Below are 22,430 nucleotides of genomic sequence, written 5' to 3'. Positions count from 1 at the left end.
CTGATCATAAAGTGTCATATATCTGTGTTTAAATGCAGCCAAGTGAAGGAGAATTATGACTCAGATTAAGAGCAGAGGCCTCGATCGTTGCCGTGTTTCAGTTCAGCCCAGTACTGGAGTAGATGTACTTCATTACTTACTCCCCGGCTCGGCGCTGCTGTGCGCTGTAGAAATGGGACAGTGTGGTGCTGCGAGCTGCCTGCTGGCTGTTAAAATGCTGCTCAGGTCTGCAGCGGGCTGACATCCAGCGAGGCAGCCGGCAGCAGAGAGAGAGAGACCGGCAGACTGCCTGAATCCCAAACACACATCCTGCCTCGGCTCAAACACCAACACATCTTCATCCAGAGCCGGCGAGGAGGCCAACAACACGTCGTCATCATCGTCACCACCAACACGTTAAATAAATACACTCACAGGCAGAAATCAGCGTTAAATTAACAAAAAAAAATAGTCAAAGCCAGGAGAAAATGTGCTGGAATGTTTTATCCTCATAAAGAGAGAGGGGGCTGATGGGAAATGTGGTCCCTCTATCTATCTATAAGTGTGACAAAATGCATGCAGCCGCTAACGACACGGAGCAGCCAATCGTCTGCCGCCGCCGTAGCACTTGATTACGGGGAGTTAAAGCGAAGCCCTGTGGGGTCTGCCACGGGCCAGCGAGCGGCTGCATATTTCTACATAAATTAGCTCGTTTTCTGCTCATTTCGTTACTCAGACTCCAGCGCCTCTCACGGTTCGCTTCAGGGGAAACCTCAGCTTCCTCTTCACAGCTATAGGAGGAATTATAATATTAATCATCATCATCATTATTATTATTTTTATTATTATGATCATCATCGTTGTGTGGGTGTGTTGTGTAATCGATTAAGAAACAGAACTACTTTCAGTCGTTCCACACAAAAAGCAGCTTCATGAGATTGTTTCAGACAAAGAGACTGGTGGTGATCTTCATTTCTTATTTATTATCACTTTTTTTTTCTCTCTGATGAGCAGCAGAGTCAGTTGAATGAAACTCATATCGGCTCGTCTTCTGTTCTGACCCAGACGTCAGTGGAACTCGCTGCCAGCCAGTACAGTGAAATATCCACGGCGTCCGCAGCCGAGCGCATGTTGTGTTTGAGTAGAAAATGATGCACAGACTGAATCCACTGATGAGCAGATTTTTATAGATTCGTTCTTGGCTGCCGTTCACTCGCTGTGAAGCTCAGTGAGAAGAGAAAACCAAAGATCCACAAGCAGTCCTTTTTTGGTTTGGTTTTTCTTCAGCTACACAAATCTGGTCGTCATGTTTTTCATAATAACTGTGATTTTACAAAATGTTAATCCCTGTGTTCTGATATGTATTCAACCTAATCTAAATGATGCTGTTCTTCGGTTGATGTTTATATTCAGAGTCGTTTTAGGAGAAGTAGAAGATTCAATTACATATTTTTTACCCAGAGGACCTGCAAGTACTTTCTCTCTATGCTGTCTGAGGCTGCAGTCTTTCTCTTCAGCTGCCTACAACTCCAAACACCTCGATAAGGATACAGAGATCAGGTGTACTCAGGTCCTACAAATGGACAATAGAATTTGTACATGTCTACAACTATGTCTGTAGATGTGACCCTTTGTTACCGTCATAGGCCTCAGTTGGTCTGATCTACCCAATGCTGACATTTAACAGCATGGACTGCTTTCATTCCCAACGAATCCTGGGATATGGAAGATCTGTTATTTTTCATGGAGGATCTGTTATTCCAACCAGGGAAAGGAGGATGTTTTTGAAGGACCCATTGAAATGTAATGGACCAGTTCCACCTCTTGGTTGAAGAACAGGAACTCAACTTCGGCTTCAACATTAAAAACATTATACTGATTGACATTTTCTGGTACCTTGGGATCAGTAATTGGAGGTGTCCTGTTGTGAGGTCGAGACCGAGTCAAGACCAAGACCAAGACCAAGACCTAGACAAGATCAAGGCTTTGAGGGGATCAAGACCGGGTCAAGACCAAGGGAGTTAGGGTTTGTTTAGACTAAGTAAAACTGTAGTCGATTCCAAGACAAGACCAAGACTTTAAAAATGTGGTCAAGAGGGTTCTTGAGACCAAGGCCCAGTCCCATTTTAACCACTTCCCCTTGATTTTGGCCCCCAACACACGGTTTTGTGTATTCTCGTATAAGGGTCCCAATTCTTTTAAGAGCAGGGGAAAGTGCAACCCTTAAAACCATCCCTTAAATTGGACGGAGGCCAGTTGCAGACTTCGAATGCAGTGCAAGATGAAAAGCAGTGAGGGCATCTTCTGTTTTCTGTATTTTTTCTTTGTTGGTTCATCAGATGAAGAAAGACCATCAAAGCCCACGCAGCAGGTAACACAACCGGCTGGAGCCAACGTTTCCAAACTTGACGTCGGATTCGCTAAGTGGTGTCCCATTAGATCTCTACTTCTAAGACTAATCGCTTCATGGTCAAGGGGTATTTCCCTTTGGAGGCCACTCGAATCCAAGTGCTAAAGTGTTAAAGAAGGGGAAATAGGACTGCACCCAAGTCTCAAGTACCACAACACTGAGGTCCAGAAGTCTTGAACTTGAATGCAGTAGCAGTAGTAGTAGAGGAAGTGTTCAGAGTCATTAACAACAGACAGCAGCAGTAACTTCCTGTGCAGCTAATGATCTCTGCTAACGACCTCCAGCTTCCTCGGCTCCTTCTACACAACCACCACACAGCGCTGACACATTAAACACCGAGGCTCAGCATCGTTGCATCATGTGGCTTCGATTTCCAGAAAGTCTGCAAAGGAAAATGCAAATGAGAGCACGTTTCCGTCCAGGAGGAGGAAGAGAAGAGAAGAGAAGGATGAGGAGGAGGAGGAGGAGGAGGAGGAGGAGGAGGAGGAGACGGTTCACAGGGATAAACAGCCGGGGCCACATTCAGTCGCTGCAGGAAAAGACGATTCAACAAGATGACGTAACCGAGGGAGCTCCAGTCAAACCTCCGCTCGGAGACAACCAGGTGTAATCTGACGTTTCCGTTTGATCATGTGTGAATCTGAAGGGCAGAGCTGACGTTTCATCTCCTCTAGGTGTTTTATTGTCACACCAACTTTTAGTCGTGCTTTTTTTGTCTTCTGGCCACTTTGCGGACGCTGTTCAGTAGAGATTTCTCAGTTAAACAAGGTTGTGTCTCTGTCATGCACAATGTTTTTAAAGTTTCAGTGATTGTGATGAGGTCTGGTTGTGTGTGCAACCAGATAAACATCCATCCATTCATTCACTCAGCAGCAGTAGAGCCTGTACGACTTATTTCAGTATCATGAATGCCGTCTGTCCATCCATCCATCTGTCTGTCTGTCTGTCTCTTCTCTGTATTAAATGTTAATCAGCCTCCTGCAGACTCTGCTGCTCTCTCCGGCTTAATGTTTCTTAATTCAGCTCCAAATCTTCTCCTCATTCTTTATGCAAAAATCAGCCCCTCCAAAAAAAAAAAAAATCTTTTCAAAGACCAAAAACCCTGCAGAGAGACACGCCGGCATGCTCCCGAAATACCAGATAGATAGACAGACAGATAGCTATTCTTAGAAACTGAAAATGTAAAGTTTGTCCTGAGAGGGAAGAACACGGCACACGGGGGTCGGCCTTCGGTAAATATTATTCGACGGTAATTTCTTTCCAACATCGTTGCAGTCAGATACAGGTGGAAACAGGTCACAGGATCCTTCAATAATCACAGCAAAGTTGGTGCTGATTCAGTTTGATTACAATGAGACGTAGGATTACTGATACTATTACTGTGCGACTGTAAAAAGAATGGACGTAGCACCCGTGACGTCCCCCATTGGTTTTGGGGAGTCGTTTTTGTGACTCCAATATGGCGGCCTGAACAGCGCCATGTTGGATTGGCCGGCCAAGAACCCGCCCACTGGCCTCGAAGCAGCTGTCCACGGAGCTGCTCGGACCTGTCACTCAACGTTTCCGCGCCCTAATTGGCCAGAATTTTAACCTAATAATAGTAAAACGGTAGAGTAAAAAAAAATGCACCCCCCTCAGAGTGTGTGCGGGGGTAGAAACTATCGATTGAGACCAAAAAACGTTCTGACACCAGGCTTTTAACATGTTTACTGAGGATGTAAAGTCGGCGATTTTAACATGGGGGTCTATGGGGAATGCTCCCTTCTGACACCAGCCCCCAGAGGAAGCCGAGGGGATTGCAGTTTTTTGAACGCGGAAGTGAGCTTCACTTCTCAGACCGACAACTGCCCCCTTGGTTCACACCAAAAGCATCAAAACGCCGGAAGTCAATTCATTTTCAATGAGAGCCCGGCGTCACTGCACTTCCAAAGCGTCCAAAGTGTGACCAGACGAGAAGTTGAGCCTTGGTTAACTTTAGGGTAATTAGTTATGACGCGGTTTGGCGGCAACCTGTCAGAATAGAGACGTCCTTCTGCTTCTTTTTTCCCTTTCCTTGTATTTCGGCTCCCCAATGACCAGCGCGATCGAACTTTAACATCAGTCACGTGACGAGCGACCAAAGTGGCTGAAAATATTTGCCGTTTTGGGAGCTGTCTTGTCTGAAGCGCACCGTTGAGTGTTTTTGACGCTTTGGAAGCTTTTGGTGTGAACGCCAGGGGCGTCACTAGGTTTTAAGGACAGGGGGGGCTTAGCCCCCAGTAGATGCACAGGATGTGAGCGAATGTAGTGCGCAAGCACGAACTTTCACAATGGCCCAGAAAAAACACAATATTTAGAATTTAGAGTAAATTTAGAGTATTGAATCATGGGCTAGTTGAATCTAAGAATTCAACTACTTTTGAATTTTACTGTGTAAAAGTAGATGCTAAAAAAAGTGAACCTGAGTAATTTTTCAGGTGTTTGACTATCATGGATATGTCCAGGTGGACTGGAAAACTAATTATATTTCACTAGTAGCCTGTGTCATAATGGTTATACACTCCATCCAAATACAGATGTTTTTGGCTCATTTTGATTTCACCCAGACCTCCTCACATTTTCCCATTCAAATAAGACCAGACAACAGAAATGAAGTGCGACTCCAACTGGAGCAGATATTTATGGTAAAGAGTGCACATTTCACCCTAGAAACCCCTTCATCTTCTACACAACCAGGACCTTCACAAGAAATTTCAGATTTTTTCTTTTTCTGAGCTGAAATAGACATTAGGGGGTTGTGCAAATGACTGACCCTGAGAATCATTTTAATTTGAATATTCTGCTTTTATTAGTAGTTTTATTTGGACTAGGTTTAAAAATATATATATTTATACCTAGCCTATATTGTTATCATGCTGTTTTTATATATTCCTGTGTCTTACCTGATCTTCTGCATCTTCAGGGCATGTCTCAGTCTGGCCTCTCCCTACAGCATTTCTCTCCCTGTCTGTCTGTGCTGCCTGCAGTGTCACCAGATATCATTAGTATTTTAAATTAATCCATTAAATAATCTGTTTTTACAGCTAAATGTTATTTTCTTTAACACAGCCAAGCTATAAAGTACCAGATGAATGTTACAGTAACACATTACACACACACACGGCACACACACACACACACACACACACACACGGCACATGAGACAGAGAGAGAGAGAGAGAGAGAGAGAGAGAGAGAGAGAGAGAGAGGAACACACACATGATGACAGGAGTGTTCAGGATCCCCGTTTAAAAGTTTTCCCCACCAGAATCTAGCCGAACTTTGGAGCATTATTTAGCCCGTTTTCTGACAAGCTATCACGACATGGTTGGTACCAACAGAAGCCTAGCATCTCCTGGTTTCATATAATATCTGTATTCACTCTAGCTTTAAAACTGATCCGTTTACAACGCAATTAATATTTCACATGAATTCAGATTTTATCGCGGTCATTTTGACAACACTGCTATTTAGAGATGTAGTAGCTTACTGTCTGATGCCTGCTAGTCCTCTTTTAGCCACAGGTGGACTGACTCTCTCCCTCTGTTGACATCAGAGCTCCTGCAGCCCGTCGTCGGAGGCTCGGAGCGGAGCTTCAAACAAGCCGCTGCTTACATGGGCGCAACCAACTCACAGCTGGGAGGGGGGTGGTCACACACTCAACAAACTAATTAAATTAAACAAATCAGAAATAACAAGAGACAAATGCGGTGACAGCTGGGGTTCTTAAAAGGAGAATGAAGCCCCCCTAAAATAGGCCTAATGACGCCACTGGTGAACGCACAGTTACTCTGGTTGAGAAGGGCAACTGTCTATAGCCTAGGCCTACGTGAATTTGTTGCTGTTGCTGGTACCACCGGTACGTCTGCCGTTAACGTTGTGGTCGCTGTTGTCGGTACTGGTGCCGCCAGTATCATCGGTCATCCTGTTGGCTGTTTTTTCTACCACTTCAAGCAGAAGTAAGTGATATTTTTGTGTTAATATAAGTCTTAAATAGTTCTATCTTCCGACAGCAATCACTTCTATAGAGTGTTTGAACCGAAACACGGGTCTGTCAGTCACTCTGCTCTGCTCTGAGCCCAGGAGAAAACATTTATCGTATCCTACAAGTTTTATCCAATGAGGAGAGATAACGGCATAAAGGGGCAGTCCTCTCTGTGTGTGCAGCCAAGGGATGCGCCTGAATGTGGTGACGTAGGGACGAGGACCAATAGATCCATGACGAGGGCGGGGGCTGCTAACTCCATCGGCTGACAAGACGTTATGGTGCGTTCAAGGCAACCAGTAACTCATGTTTTTCCGACCTGTGAAGTCGTACCAGTTCGATCTGGTACGAGTTCACGGGTCAGAAGTTACGAGTGGCCGTTATAGTGACTTTCACAGGTAAAACAGGTCGGAAAAACACGAGTGGGTTGCCTGGAACGCTACAAAGTTGTAAGTTGTGACTTGAAGCTGTAATTTACGGTTTCAAAAGCCTTAGCCAAAACGACCGGATCGCTTACTTCTGCTTTAAATGAGTTTAGAAACATTATTTTACTGTATAGTGTTGCTTTAGCTTTAATCATGTGACTCAGAAACAGTGTAAAGTTTTAAATGAGGTGAATATCAGGACAAACAGCAGCTTTATCACCATTTAATTTATTACTTAACTGTCAGGTCTGCATTGAGGTTTAATTCTGGACCCTAGGTGGAGTTTATAAAACATGCAGGAAGGAAGTAGACATAATAAGATACATTAATATGGATCTATTGCGTTGGGGGCGGGGCTTGGAGTCAACCTCAGGTGACACTGAGTAATGGCCTCTATACACTGTGCAATTTCAGCAGTCTTATAAGACTATTGCATGACACACTATGTGACATGGATCTAATAATCTTTGGTACAACGTAAAGTTTGACGCGTGCGGAATCGCAGGTGGGGATTCTCCTACGATGGTCGTCTTTCGTCTGCAACGGCCCATGTACCGGGCATAAGAGGTGAGTAACACATGGACAGTTCACAGTCGATCACAGGACATATTGGGTCTCATTCATGAAACGTGAGTAAATCTGTGTGTAGATTTGCACATAAAAGCTCACTCTACTAAAACTCTACTCCGGATTCATGAACGGTGCGGGAAACTCAGATTTGATCGTAAACACGTGTGTAAGATGATGAATGCCAACCCATCGTAAACTAACAACACGCCCCCGGTGATCAGCAATTAGCATAGATCTCCATACATGAATAGCCATATAAGGAGATCCTGACCACCATATTAGGAGGTAGGTGCATCCTGCTCACCTGCGGCCATGACGCAAACGAGGAAAGAGGGAGAGAGAGAAAAAAAGAGAGATCACGGATCGAAGTCATTTTGGGTGAAGTGGAGTCCAGAAAAAATATTTAATTCTCTTCTGTTGGTAGTGGTGTGACTGGGACAGGTCAAAGGCTGGAGGGAAGAAACAGATTTAGTGAATTAAGTAGGGCCATCCTTGGTTGAAGAAGTATAGTCAGAATAGTTCGATATGAAACATGAAAAATAAATAAATACACACAACTCCAGAGCTACAGCAGCGACGGGAGGAGGAGGCTCTTCACTGCCTCAGCTGTAGAGGAGCATGGTTGTATCAACACATGAAGTTATATAGGCAGGTTATATTGTTACAGAAGCACCAGCCGTCTGTCACAGCTCCATCCAAACCGGTGCCGACTGCGCTGCTGCGCAGGGTGAAGTGTGCGTCCACCGAGCGTGTTGCAACACAAACATTTTTTTTCCGGTTTTATATCAGATTATTATCATCATTAGATGGAGCCTTGACGTGTTTGTGCGTGTCCGATCCCTAAAACGTCTCTCTCTCCAAATATTTCTAATTGTTTGTCATGTTTAAATTACGTGTTTCAAAGGCGTCGGCGTATTTTGAACATGAGAGAGAGTAATACAGATTAAAATTGTAATTTTCAACAGTGACAAGCAGTATTTATTTGCATTCCTACATTTACACAAGCGCTACACACAGTCCGGAGCAGGTGTAGATTTTGTGAGTAGCTACGAAAAAATCTGCACTACTAAAAGATTGATGAATGCGGAAATCCACGTAAATTTGCGCTGCTCAGGGTTTACACACAAATCCGTGCTGCTCACATTTCATGAATGAGACCCAGTGTGTTTTAAAAAAATATCATGTTAGAAAACAAACAAATGTGTTTCCTCTGTGTGCCCAAGTTCATCATCAGTGTGTGTCTGTGTGTGTGTGTGTGCAGCTCGGATCAGAAGCCCCGTCACCACAGGGAACCACAGTTTGATTGATGGCAGCCGCATTTACGTCATCAACCTCCCTGTGAGAATCCAAAATGGCTGCCAGTTTCCACAGAGGCAAGAGACTTCCTCACCTGTCTGTTTGCTCTGACCAGATTCTGAAGCAGCAGTAATAATTGAGATGCGATCGGGCCGCGACTGCGTTAATGTACATAGCGGAAACCCTGCTATTTATATAAAGGAACATATAAAAAAAGGAACAAACTGGATTTTTTTTGCCTCGAGAATCGGCGGCTGGTATCAGCAGCCTTTACGAGTACCGATACTTTGAAATAAGGCCGGTATCGGCCCGATACGATACCAGGTATCGGTATCGGCCCATCCCTAATTCACACCCATCCAAACTTGTTCACACCTTTTCATACCTGTCCAGTCCTGTTTAGACCTTTTCACTCCTCTCCAGACTTGTTACACCTGTTCACACCTGTTAAAACCTGAAACTATAATAAAGACTGGGCCAGTTACCATGACGCAGCAGGCAGCAGGCAAACGTTGCCATGTCAACGGCGCTGTCATTACCGGCACCAACATCAAATGTATGTAATCTCTCACCAACTCACATAACTTCTCCAAATTTTGCTCCATTTTTAAATGTCCAATGTTTACTCTCGTCTTCTTCTTATTATTATTTCCGGCAACTACTCTCTTCTTCGCCGATTCTCGTAATGGAGTTACTTTTCTCTGCCACCCCGATTTCCGGTGGTATTGCTCCGTTTCGTCCGGAGCGCTCCGGATTCGTAAGCTCAGAAAAATCAATAAAGGGAGCAGTGGATAACGTTACATAACGATGTTACGGCGTGTGATTGTGTAGTCTTAACCGTCATAAACAAAAGATTATGGGTTACGGAGTGTTTGTGTTGCGGTGCAGCAGAGACGAGAGCTGGGAGACCGGGGCGTCGTTCTCCATTTGTTTGAACGTCGCTGGGTGAAGTCCAGCAGCTTCACCCACAAAAAGTCGCATTTTCATTTAATCGATACGCTGACAAACCCCCCCCCCCCCCCCCAAAGCGTAAAAACTTTTATGCGCATTTACTGCCTTTTTTCGAATTTCTGGCGTTTCCATTCAAGTATTTATTCGCAATTTTTGAAAATGCGAATAAAAAAAGGTGGATGGAAACGCAACTTGTGTTACCGTTGTTATTCACACACGTGATTGTTGGAAAATAAGTTTTTGCACAGAAACAAAAAGTTTGAGACAGAGAAATGACGGAGCTGAGAAGCAGAGAGGAAGAGTTAATCTTCATCGTTGCCTCCTCTTCCTGTCGGTGGTGATTGAGTGTGTCTCTGATTGGTGATTCATCAGCCCCCCCCCCTCCTCCCCCACCTCCCCCCTCACTCCTCCACCCTCCAACCCCCCAATCTCTCTCTTTTCCCTCCAATGCCACGGCCGTGTGAGATAGGAAGTGACCTACATAGCGTGGCTGCTCCCTCGCCTCGGCTGTCGTTTGCATTTCAAGGGGAGATGAATAATTTACACACACACACACACACACACACACACACACACACACACACACACACACACACACACATGGGCTGACGATTCCCAAATCTCCCCATCCAAACATTGAACGTACGTCCCATCGCAACATGACAGGCCTCAATAACGTTAGATAACGGAATTCAAATATGGATCTGTGTGTGTGTGTGTCTGTGTCTGTGTGTGTGTGTGTGTGTGTGTGTCTGTCTGTGTGTGTGTGTGTGTGTGTGTGTGTGTGTGTGTGTGTCACGGAGGAGGAGGTGGTGAAGCTCGTTCAGGAGGTGTTAGGAGGAGATCTGTGTGCCTGAGGCGCCGGCGCCGAGAAACCACAGGTGAAACAGTGGAAACTGTCTGGAGGAGGAGGAGGAGGAGGAGGAGGAGGAGGAGGAGGAGGAGGAGGAGGAGGGAGGAAAGGAGCAAAGGAGATGAGGGAGAGAGAGAGGAGAGGAGAAGGAAGGAAAGAGGAAAGACAGGGAGGAAGGAAGGAAGCGAGGAAGGAAGGAAGGAAGGAAGGAAGAAAGGAAGGAAGAAAGAAGGAAAGGGTGGATGAAGGGAAGAAAGAAAGAAGGAAAGGGTGGATGGAAGAAAGAAAGAAAAGGAGGAAGGAAGGAAGTGTGAATGGAATGAAGGAAGAAAGAAAAGAAAGGGTGGAAGAAAGAAAGAAAGGGAGGAAGGAAGGAAGGAAGGAAGAAAAGTGTGAATGGAAGGGAGGAAGAAAAGAAAGGGTGGGAGAAAGAAAAAAGAAAGGAGAAAAAGGAAGGAAAGAAAGGAAGTTTGGAAGGAAGGAAGAAAACAGAGGGTGGAAAAAAGACAGGACGGATGAAGGAAAGAAAGGGAAGAAGGAAGGAAAGAAAGAAAGAAAGGGCGGAAGGAAGTAAGGAAGAAAGAAAGAGGGTGGAAGTAAGAAAAGGAAAACGGAAGGAAAGAAAGAAAGGGAAAGAAAGTTTGGAAGGAAGGAAGAGGGTGGAAAGAGAAAGAAAGAAAGAAAGAAAGAAAGAAAGAAAGAAAGAAAGAAAGAAGAGGAGGTGAAAGTAAAATTTCCTCTTTTTCTTTTCAAAATAAAGTTCCTATTTATGAAGGAACCAATGAGGTTTGAGCTGAGAGCCTCAGGGTGGTGAAGTCAGGAAGTGATCATCACCTTCACCTTCACTGACGGGATACAGGTGTTTACAGATGTTTACAGGTGTGTACAGATGTGTGTGGCTCTGTGGCGCAACGGATACGAATGGAACGACGGAAGGAGGAAAAGAAAGGGCGGAAGGAAGGAAGAAAAAGTGTGAATTGAAGAAAGGAAGAAAAGAAAGAAAGGGAGAAAAAAAAGAAAGGGGAAAAAGGAAGGAAAGAAAGTTTGGAAGGAAGGAAGAAAACAGAGGGTGGAAAAAAGACAGGGCGAAAGGAAAGGAAAGAAAGAAAGGGAAGAAGGAAGGAAAGAAAGAAAGGGAAGAAGGAGGTAAGAAAGAAAGAAAGAAAGGGAAGAAGGAGGGAAAGAAAGAAAGGGCGGAAGGAAGGAAGGAAGAAAGAAAAGGAAAACAGAAGGAAAGAAAGAAAGGAAAGAAAGTTTGGAAGGAAGGAAGAGGGTGGAAAGAGAAAGGGTGAAAGAAAGAAGAGGAGGTGAGTAAAATTTCCTGTTTTTTCTTTTCAAAATAAAGTTCCTATTTATGAAGGAACCAATGAGGTTTGAGCCCAGAGCCTCAGGGTGGTGAAGTCAGGAAGTCATCATCACCTTCACCTTCACTGACGGGATACAGGTGTTTACAGGTGTGTACAGGTGTGTGTGTGTGTACAGGTGTGTGTGGCTCCGTGGCGCAATGGATAGCGCGTTGGACTTCTAGGCACAGAGGAAGTGATTCAAAGGTTGTGGGTTCGAGTCCCACCGGAGTCGTGTGGACAAGTGGTGCCAGTCTCACCTGTCAGACCTGTTAGAGCGAGGGCAGAGTGTGTGTGTCTTTAGCTAGATGTTCCTCTTACCCATGATGCACTGCTCTGTTGTCTGTGTGTGTATGAGCCAGCTGAATGACCTACAGAGAGGACAACACTACACACACACACACACAGACACACACACACACACACACACACACACACACCTCCCGGCAGCTGCAGCTCCTGCTGGTTGTTGCTCTGGTCCAGGATCAGTTGATAAGCAGCAGCTTCTCTTGGTGCAGTGGCCACATCACTGATCATCTGATACACGATCAATAACACAGAGATAGACTGGTCTGAGATCTGTTTTCCTTTTCTTTCTTTCTTTCTTTCTTTCTTTCTTTCTTTCTTTCTTTCTTTCTTTCTTTCTTTCTTTCTTTCTTTCTTTCTTTCTTTCTTTCTTTCTTTCTTTCTTTCTTTCTTCCCTTGCTCTCTTTCATCTGCCCTGTCTTTTTTCCACCCTCTTTTTTCTTACTCCCTTCCAAACTTTCTTTCTTTCTTTCCTTCCTTCTTCCCCTTTCTTTTTTCTTTCTCCCACCCTTTCTTTTCTCCCTTCCTTCCATTCACACTCCTTCTTTCTTTCTTTCTTTCTTTCTTTCTTTCTTTCTTTCTTTCTTTCTTACTGTCTTTCTTTCTCCCACCTCCTTTCTTTTCTTTCTTCCTTCATTCCATTCACACTTTTCTTCTTCTTTCTTTCTTTCTTTCTTTCTTTCTTTCTTTCTTTCTTTCTTTCTTTCTTTCTTTCTTTCTTTCTTTCTTTCTTTCTTTCTTTATTCCATTCACCCTTTCTTTCCTTCCACCCTTTTATACTTTTTTCCATCCACCCTTTCTTACCTTCTTCCTTCCTTCCTTCCTTCCTTCCTTCCTTCCTTCCTTCCTTCCTTCCAACCTTTCTTTCTTTCCTTCTCCTTCCTTCCGTCCTTCCTTCCTTCCTTCCTTCCTTCCTTCCTTCCTTCCTTCCTTCCTTCCTTCCTTCCTTCCTTCCTTCCTCCCTCCCTGTCTTTCCTCTTTCCTTCCTTTTCCTCTCCTCTCTCTCTCTCTCTCCTCTCCTTTCCTCCCCCCTCCTCTCTCTTCTCTTCTCTTCTCTTCTCCTCCTCCTCCTCCTCTTCCTCCTCCTCCTCCTCCTCCTCCTCCTCCTCTTCCTCCTCCTCCTCCTCCTCCTCCTCCAGACAGTTTCCACTGTTTCACCTGTGGTTTCTCAGGCACCCAACAGAAAGTCTTTTCAAAATAAAATGAAGTCAGGAAGTGTTTAGATACAGACGTTTCAACCGATACCTTTACTTTGAAAAGCTCAGTTTTAACCCCGTCACTGCTGAATGAGTGTTTGTGTTAGAGATTTGATTTTACGTGTGTGTGCTTGTGTGTGGCTCCGTGGCGCAATGGATAGCGCGTTGGACTTCTAGAGCGTACAGGAAGGGATTCAAAGGTTGTGGGTTCGAGTCCCACCGGAGTCGTGTGGAGAAGCTTTATTGTAGTCCAGTAAAGAGACTTCAGGTGTGTGGACAAACTAATCTAACCCGAATACTGAAGCCTCGTCCACACGGAAACGGAGCACCACCTCAAAATGATCTTTTCTTTTTTTTAAATAATGTTGCCTTAAAGGGATAGTTAAACATTTTTGCAAATTGGCCCATTGCCATAATCCCTATATAGTTTTAGGAGTTGTTTTAGAGGTAAATACAGAGACTGCTTGCTGAAAAACTGTCCCTGAAGGCAACGCGCATCAGCGGTTTTGCATGAATTTCCCTCTAAAACAACTCTGTGTGGTAACGTTGTGTTATTATCTCATAGCGTGGTGAATGTGCAGCTCACAACTTGTCCACCAGAGCGTTATTGTGGAGTTGTTGGATTGTGTATTTGATGAGTTTGATGAAGGAAACCAAGAAATCCCATAATGAGCCTCCGTAGCGTAGCTCTGAGCAGCTCACGGCTCTGCTCCGCCGTTCTAAAAACATCTTGCACCTACAATTAAAGGTAACGAACCTACTGCTATGACTATAGGGATTATGGCAATGGGCCAATTTGCCAAAATGATTCAGGCTGATTCAGTGGTATCCCCAACATTTTAACACCTGGAGACTTTCAACAATTTTTTGTCGTCTTTTGTCGACTAAATTAACGTAAAGACGTTTTTTTTTTGTATGTTTCTTTGGAGAAAAGCCAAACGGACGTTTTGAACCGAACGTTTCTCCAGAACAAAGTGAAACATGGAGGAGAGAAGGTTCATGCTGAAGCCTGCCTGATGCTCTGCCTCATATATCTCACTCTCTTTCAGTCTCTCTCCTATCTGTCTATACCAAGACCGGCAGTGTGTGTGTGTGTGTGTGTGTGTGTGTGTGTGAAAGTGAGAGTCAGGAGCAGAATATAAAGCAGCCGAAGCAGAGACATCAGGGATAGACAGTCGCTCCCATCACACACACACACACACACACACACACACACACACAGAGGATGGTAGCTCTTCGACAGCAGCTCTGCTCTATAATCTACAGGAATGAGTAAAACTTAATCGTAATTATCTCGCTTGAGCTCCACGGTCAGGATTCACCAGAAGGTTCTCAGACCGATATGAGGCTGTATAACCCCGACGTTATATTACATTATTACACATATACGACCACGTTGTAGGGCTTTATGGGATTTAAATATGGATATATTGACTTTTATAAGTCATTATGTCTCTAGTAAAAAAGGGGTTTGTGTATGTAAGGGGCTACATGGATTACTGCAGGGATCTATGGGATGTGCTGCCATAGAGTTATATAAAGAGGTGTAGGTAATAGGCGCCATATGGAGTGTGATGAATGTGTACGGGACGAGATGTGCTGCATCTTTAAAGGGCCCATACGGTGTAAAGATAGACATTCATGTTAAAGCTCCTTCAGAATAAAGGTAGATGTTTGTGTTAAAGCTCCTTCAGAATAAAGGTAGATGTTTGTATTAAATCTCCTTCAAAATAAAGGTAGATGTTTGTGTTAAAGCTCCTTCAAAATAAAGGTAGATGTTTGTGTTAAATCTCCTTCAAAATAAAGGTAGATGTTTGTGTTAAATCTCCTTCAAAATAAAGGTAGATGTTTGTGTTAAATCTCCTTCAAAATAAAGGTAGATGTTTGTATTAAAGCTCCTTCAAAATAAAGGTAGATGTTTGCATTAAAGCTCCTTCAGAATAAAGGTAGATGTTTGTGTTAAAGCTCCTTCAAAATAAAGGTAGATGTTTGTGTTAAAGCTCCTTCAGAATAAAGGTAGATGTTTGTGATAAAGCTCCTTCAAAATAAAGGTAGATGTTTGTGTCAAAGCTCCTTCAAAATAAAGGTAGATGTTTGTGTCAAAGCTCCTTCAAAATAAAGGTAGATGTTTGGTATTTTGGATCAATTGATGATTACGTTTTTGTATTTTGTTTTAGCAACACAGGATATGTTTTTCTTTAGGAGCTGGAGGAGACAAAACACTCTGGTGCAGCCTGATGGGAAACTTTAACTCCTAATAAAACGAGATGTTGAGATGAATCCTGGAGTAATAAGAGTTCACCGGAGAATAGAGGAGGGCAGGCTGATGGATGTATGGCCGGTCCGACCCCGTGGTGGTGTTGGGTGGTGGTGGTGGTGGTAGGTCTATACAGGCTGCTGGGTGGGGGTGTCGGTGCACTGGGAGGTGGATGGAGGGATATGAGGTATAATGCTGTAATCAGCTCACTGCAGGAGGCAAACTTATTAGCTTCTGCAGAGAGAGAGGGAGAGGGAGCATCAGTCTGACTCTACCTCTCCCTCCGTTTGAAACGCAAGACTGCTGCTAATCCTGTGCAGCGAGCAGCTTTAGGCTTTCAGGAACACATCATACACGTTATATTGTATTTCCATCCCTGTGAGGACGCCTTAACGCACTCCCTAACCCAGCTCCAACTTTAACCCCTTAAAAAAAAAAAAAAAACCCTGAGTCCTGACCCTCGAGCCGAGCCGTCCTCGCTTTAACAGCCGCAGCAAGAATCGATATTTTGACAAATGGCGACGAGAAAACAATGTGACAGTGTGAGAGCGGTCATTCGTAATGATGAACCTACAGCAAATTATCACCTGAATCTGCAGCTCAGCTCAGCTCAGAGCTCTGCACAGTGTTTCTGCTCGTTGTTGGTGTTTATCATTGTTTCGGCGAATTCGCTCTCACGGCGTCGAGTTCAGGTGCAGCAGGACAAACTAACTCTTTATTTTGGTTTTTACATACAAATCCTGCAGTTAATCTGCCTAAAGGGGCCGTGTGTTGGGTTTATCTGTTCATGAACGTGGTCTGTTGGCGATTATAGTGGTGATGGAGGATTTATTTTTTTCTTATCCACTGTTTATATTTTACTGTCTGATATTAGAACAACCTGGTGTAAAACTCCTTCTCATTCACAAGAAATGTTTATATTTAAAGAGATAGTTCGACATTTTGTCAAATAGGCCCATCACCATAATCCCTATAGTCATAGCAGTAGGTTCGTTACTTTTAATTGTCGGTGCAAGCTATTTTTAGAACGGCGGAGCAGAGCCGTGAGCTGCTCAGAGCTACGCTACGGAGGCTTCCCTCATTAAAACTCATCAAATACACAATCCAACAACTCCACAACGCTCTGGTGGACAAGTTGTGACCTGCACATTCACCACGCTATGAGATAATAACACAACGTTACCAGACAGAGTTGTTTTAGAGGCTTGTTGCCCCCGACGGAAACGCACATCAGCGGTTTTGCATGAATTTCCCTCTAAAACAACTTTTTTTTTAACCCTAACCCCTCAAAATGCCATTTTTGTCGGGACAAAACGCCAAAGCGATAAATTAAAAAAAAAAAAAAACGTATGCAGATTTACATGAAACCCGTATCCATCTGGAAAGGTGTGTTAGACACAACAATGGTGGAAATGTCCAGAAAATGTAAATATTTATAATCTTGTCTTACAGGAATAGTTCAACATTTTGGCAAATTGGCCCATTGCCATAATCCCTATAGTTTTAGGAGTTGTTTTAGAGGTAAATACAGAGTCTGCTTGCTGAAAAACTGTCCCTGAAGGCAACGTGCATCAGTGGTTTTGCATGAATTTCTCTCTAAAACAACTCTGTGTGGTAATGTTGTGTTATTATCTCATAGCGTGGTGAATGTGCAGGTCACAACTTGTCCACCAGAGCGTTGTGGAGTTGTTGGATTGTGTATTTGATGAAATCCCATGAGCCTCCGTAGCGTAGCTCTGAGCAGCTCTCCTCTTGCACCGACAAATAAAGGTAACAAACCTACTGCTATGACTATAGGGATTATGGCAATGGGCCAAATTGACTAAATGTTGAACTATCACTTTAAAGGTAATGAACCTATTCTTAAAACTATAGGGATTATGGTGATAGGAATATTCGCCAAAATGTTGTGGATAAACTCCCACAGCATCTTTAACCTGGTCAGCTCTTTGTCTCTCTGCCTTCAGGCCTCTGGAGGTTTTCGATGCAGTCGCTGCCTCCGGTCGTGGTCCAGCCTCCCAGTTCTCCACCACCACCCACTCACACATCTGTTCCCAGTTTAACCAGTAGCACTGTACTGTATATATATATTCCAGTCAGGTAGAGCTGCTCTCTGCCAGTCTGTCGTGTGTCTCTCATCCTGCTGTTCGTGTGCTGGACTCCTACTCTCCTGCCTGCAAGTGTTTCACCACCACCACCATCGCTCTCTCTGCTTCAAGTAGCTTCACTGCACCTGTCTGCATTTATACCTTCCTCCCCGTCGCCTTGTTTCTCCATTTACCAAATTTACCAAGACAAAACCTGAACAATATGTCAACAATATGTAAACGCTCCTGATAATATAAACGTAGATGTTTCTATTTAAATATATATTTACCCTCTCTATTTTCAAAAATCGACTTAAAACATTACTTTTTAATAGAGTATATAGTTCAGGATCTGAGTATGGCATCTTTTTTTATTAATGTCTTCCTAAAATTGATTTATTTTAACTTGATTTATTTTTTAACTTGGCCTTATTGCACAATACTTTTACTCGCATCGTTGTTTTTGTTTTATCATTGCTATTGTTTTATTGTCTATCACTAGCTATGTATTACTACTTTCTGATTGTTGATTCATATTGTTTCTAATTGTTTGATGTTTTGTTTAAAGAACCTTGAGATGCATTTTGGTGCTATATAAATAAAATTGTTATTGTTATTAAAGCTCCATACAGAATAAAACCGGCTGTCAGGACTTCCTGTGACTTTGTGATGTCACAACTAAGCCCCGCCCCCTCTAACCTGGACCCACCATCCATCCAACAAGCTGCAGAATTTGGTTTCTCTGAGTGTTTTATTCTGAAATCTGCTCTGTTTTTTTATTTTATTGGATCACTCAAAAAAAACAGTCAGCCAATCAGAAGAGAGGCTCGGAGCCTCCTCCTCTCTTCCGATTGGCCGATTCATAATTGTTGTTACTAGAGCTCCAGAGAGAAGCTGATGAGATGGGATGGAAACAGGTGGTTTTTAGACCTTGTCGTGGACTTTTAAAACACAAAGAATTTTACTCATGATACTAGGCTATCTAATTATTTTTGAACAACATTTTATATCTTTATCATTCATTTTATTTCAGTAAAGAATCTTAAAACTTGATAACTTGATAATGATAATGATGGAAACTACGACTAAAACTTTAAAAAAACAAGTTGTGATGAACTCTGTGAATAAACCACAGATTCAACACGGTCTGATTCTTATTGATTGGACCTTTTGAATCGTTAAAAGTAGTCGATAAGAAACTTGTGTATATACGAAACCCAGATAGATAATATTACAGATTAACAGTCGCCACATCTGCTCCGGTGTGTTCCAGTCTCAGAGTTTCCTCAGCTGCAGCAGCTCTCCTCCAACTCTCCAACTCTCCTCCCGCTCTGTGTCTGGGAGATGCAGGAGGGCAAAGTGCAGCGCTCGCCGCCCATGCATGCAGTCGGGGGAGCGCTTGGCGGCGGCCATCTTTACGTTCTTATCTCCCTCCCATACGCCCCCCCGCAGGCCAGGCTCAGCCCTGCTGTAATTGACTTTCTCCCACTGAGCCCAGCGGAGGCTCGGGGCTGCAGAGCTGCACTGCACTGAAAAACCTATTACACACTGCTGCACACCTACACACTGCAGCCCTATAGTATAGAGAGAGGAGAGAGGGGAGAGGGAGAGGGAGAGAGTCTGTGAATTCATCCAGAGAAGTCGACAGCGTGTGTGTGTCTGTCTGTTGGTTCAGATCCAAACAGGTAGCAACGACAGAAATCTGATTAACCAGCTTAGATCAGCGTGAGCATGATGGATCTGTGTGTGTGTGTGTGTGTGTGTGTGTTCTTGTACATGCTACATTGTGAGGACCGGAACGAGTTTTTAACCAACATTGTGAGGACATTTTTGGGAAGTGAGGACATTTTGGCCAGTCCTCACTTTTTCCAAGGGCTGTTTGAGGGTTAAGACGTTAGATTATAATCAGGTTTAAATTAGGTTTAGAGTAACGGTTAAGTTTAGGCATTTGTTCTGGATGGTTAAGGTTAGGGTAAGGGGCTATAGGGAATACATTATGTCAATGACATGTCCTCACAAAGATAGATTTACAAGGATGTGTGTGTGTGTGTGCGTGTGTGTGTGTGTGGAGGTTTGCAGACAAAACCAACCTGCAGAGACTTGAAACTTGCTCAGGTTTCTGTAATCACTCCCAGAAAACACCTTTATTGTCTCATTCGTTTTATTGGGGAGAAAGATTCCCAGCTCTGTGGCCGACAGTGAAGGCCACACCTCTGTAATTTCATTTCATTTATTTGTTTATTTGTAACGGGACTCTGCGTATTCATGAACATACAATATGTAAATACACCAGATTTTAACTCTAAGGCTAATTTCCATCTACCGTCCCGCAGTTCACACTAAAACAACATTAGACAAGGACGAGAACAAGAACAAAGCACAACATGGTACAAATACCATATCACAATATCACAATATATACAATATATCACACCGTAGCTTCAGTCAGAAGGAGCAAGGAGTAGTAGTAAGATTAAAGTGCATTTAGTCGACATAGGTGTCGTATAGCGCTGTTAAGATTCATTAAAGTGCATTTGTGCTCTTTTTTTAAAGTGCAAAGTGCTGGTTTTTAAAGTGCATGGAGTAAAGTGCCTACAATTTTTCATAATCTAAAATAAGAGAACTACCCTTAATGTTCACAGAGCTGGTTATCAGTAAGCCGTGTTTTCAGCTGTTTTTTAAATGCTACATATGTTGAATTTTCCCTTATGACCAGCGGTAGTGTATTCCATGTTGAGCAACCATAGATTAGATAGACTAGATTGATTAATTACGAGTCAGGTTTTTTTTTTTTGTATTTAAATCTACAAAAAGATGAAATAATAATGACTTATCAGTCAACATGTCCACAAACCATTCACACAAAGTCGGTCAGAACAAAGGAACAGCCTCGGTTCATGTCGGAGCGTCTGATTGGCTGAGCTGGTTGAGATATTTCAACAACTATCGGACAGACTGAAATTAATTCTCTGTTAATGGTTCCTACTCACTTTTCACTTAGCACTGACACATGCATGGAAAATACAAACATAAAAGCAATATAAAGACTTACTAATACTAGCGACGGGATGCTAACATCGATGCGTTATGGCTAACTCTGAATTTAAAACATTTTGCTGTAAAAAATTATTTTTTATTTTTTATTTTTACTAAACTACGTACATCACAGCTGTACGATTAACATTTATTTCACATAGCCTCCTGTGTTGTTCGCTGATGTCCACCAGGAGTCGCCAAAGACAGAAATATCAAAAAAAAATGTTTTTATGACATTACGTATGTGCAGTTTGATGCAGATGCTAATTATAAAAAAATCACAATTATTTATTTCATAAAGGGAAATATATATATAGGCTATATATATGTGTGTGTGCGTATGTAGAGAGATATAGAGAGACCTGCATGTTTCTTTCTCTGTCTCAATATTTTATTAAAGGCAGAGTCTAACTAGGTCAGCATGTTCAAACCAAATTCAAACCAAGCTCGCTCTACCACTCTCTCTTTGTCTCCGTGTCCTCAGCTCACTCCTGTCTGCTGTCAACGCCGAGACGGAGAGAGGTGGAAGAGGAGAGGAACGGAGGGATTACTGAGAGGAGAGAGGGAGAGAGAGAGAGAATGGGGGAATAAGGAAAAAGGGGAGGAAGAGATGACAGGAAAGTTTGATGGACAGCGACGGACGGAGAGAAGGATTAAGGAAGGAAATGTCAGAGGAGGAAGGAAAGGAAATTAGGAAGCGATGGAGGGAGCGAGAGAGAGAGAGCATCAAAGGAAGGAAGCTGACAGATGTTATTGTTCTTATGGATAGCTACAATTGTTGTTTTTGTCCAACTGTCGACAAGGACAGAGTGAAAACATCTGTAGAAAAGTGGAAAAAGTGTTGAAATGAAAAGGTGAAATCTCTCATTTTCAACAACATTCAGGTCGTTTCTTGGGAAACGCTCAACGACCTTTACACATCTGGATTTGGATCTGCCCCATTCCTCCTCTCACCTTCAGGTCTCCACAGATGTTGTGGAGGTTTCTACGAAGGAGTATTAGTAGGGCCAGCCCCCCCCCCAAAAAAAAAAAAGCTAGGCAAAAAATAAAAAATAAAATCCGGCACAAGGAAAAAAAAAAAATCCGTTAAAAAAAAACGTATTTTTTTTACCCGACTTTTTTTCTGTTTTTATTTTGTCTAACTTTTTAAGATTTTTTGCTTGGCTTTTTTGTTTGTTCTTGTGCCGGATTTTTCATTTATTTATTTTTGCCTGGCTTTTATTTATTTTTTTTACCCGGCTTTTTTTTCTGTTTTTTTTTTGTCTAACTGTTTTTGGGGGGGGCCTGGCTTCTTTTTATTTTGCCTGGCTTTTTTTTTTTTCTTGTGCCGGATTTTTTTTTTTTTTTGCCTGCCTTTTTTTTTTTCTTTTTACCCGGCTTTTTTTTTCCGTCTAACTTTTGTTTTGTTTTTTTGCTTGGCTTTTTTTCTTTTTTTCTTGTGCCGGATTTTTTTATTTTGCCTGGCTTTGTTTTTTTTTTCTTGTGTCGGATGTTTTTTTGTTTTTTTTGCCTGGCTTTTTTTTTTTTGCTTTGGATGGCCCTAATAGGCTACTCCTTCGTAGGTTTCAGTCTCAACTTTTGCTGAAAAGTGTTTTAGTTGGTTTAATGGTTGAATAACAGATCCTCTCTGGTTTTTGTGCTGATCATGTCCGACTGATGCTTTAAACTTTTCCTCCGTCCTACAGGAAGTTCTTCCCCGACATCTGGAGGCCTCATGA

At 42.9% G+C, this 22,430-nt stretch overlaps 2 non-coding genes across 2 annotated transcripts; both read left to right on the top strand.

Annotated features, from left to right (window-relative positions):
- Nucleotides 1-11,977: 11,977 nt before the first annotated feature.
- Nucleotides 11,978-12,065, top strand: trnar-ucu (transfer RNA arginine (anticodon UCU)). The gene is given in 2 exon segments: nucleotides 11,978-12,014; nucleotides 12,030-12,065. It is a non-coding gene; the product is annotated as a tRNA-Arg (tRNA).
- Nucleotides 12,066-13,471: 1,406 nt separating this feature from the next.
- On the top strand, nucleotides 13,472-13,560 carry trnar-ucu (transfer RNA arginine (anticodon UCU)). The gene is given in 2 exon segments: nucleotides 13,472-13,508; nucleotides 13,525-13,560. It is a non-coding gene; the product is annotated as a tRNA-Arg (tRNA).
- The last annotated feature ends 8,870 nt before the right edge of the window (nucleotides 13,561-22,430 follow it).

The sequence above is a fragment of the Trachurus japonicus genome, chromosome 24 (assembly GCF_045865225.1).
Source record: "Trachurus japonicus isolate A0001 chromosome 24, Traja_1.0".
Classification (NCBI taxonomy): Eukaryota; Metazoa; Chordata; class Actinopteri; order Carangiformes; family Carangidae; genus Trachurus; species Trachurus japonicus.
The sequence above is the reverse complement of the archived record's forward strand: the minus strand, read 5'-3'. Positions and strand labels throughout refer to the sequence as shown.